Source organism: Nanorana parkeri, unplaced genomic scaffold (genome assembly GCF_000935625.1).
Source record: "Nanorana parkeri isolate BGI_ZX_2015 unplaced genomic scaffold, ASM93562v1 scaffold29, whole genome shotgun sequence".
In the NCBI taxonomy this organism is placed as follows: Eukaryota; Metazoa; Chordata; class Amphibia; order Anura; family Dicroglossidae; genus Nanorana; species Nanorana parkeri.
Window position 1 is genome coordinate 2,977,652 of NW_017306297.1, and position 497 is coordinate 2,978,148.

Sequence of the window (497 nt, forward strand, 5' to 3'; positions counted from 1 at the left end):
TGTGTGCCTTCTGTAATCCATGGTAGTTTCCCTTCTCTTTGCTGCTCTTCCTTTTAAATCCTCATGTCTTCTCATGCTTGGGGAGAACTTCCCTTTGCAGCTGAGTGCCTCTTCCTGTAGTGCTGGCTCAGGTTGCAAACCTACACACAGACACCATGTATCCATTCCAGAGACAATGCAGTCTGCTGCAAAACAGAAGTTCTGCCCAGCATGAGAACAGATACAGATTTAAAAGGCAGAGCAGCAAAGAGAAGGGAAACTACCATGGATTACAGTAAGGCACACATTACAGTATTGTTTTATGTTAAAAAAATCTGAGGGTTTAATGTCACTTTAACTGAACAAACTGAAAAAAGATGTTGATTGCCCTGGGTAACTGCTCCAGATTTTGTCTGCTCTAGTTGTGATCAATTCCCCGCATTGTATAATATATTAGGGTAGATTACAAACGCTAAAAGGTATATTGTGCCGAACCAAAACATCGCCAAAATAAAGTG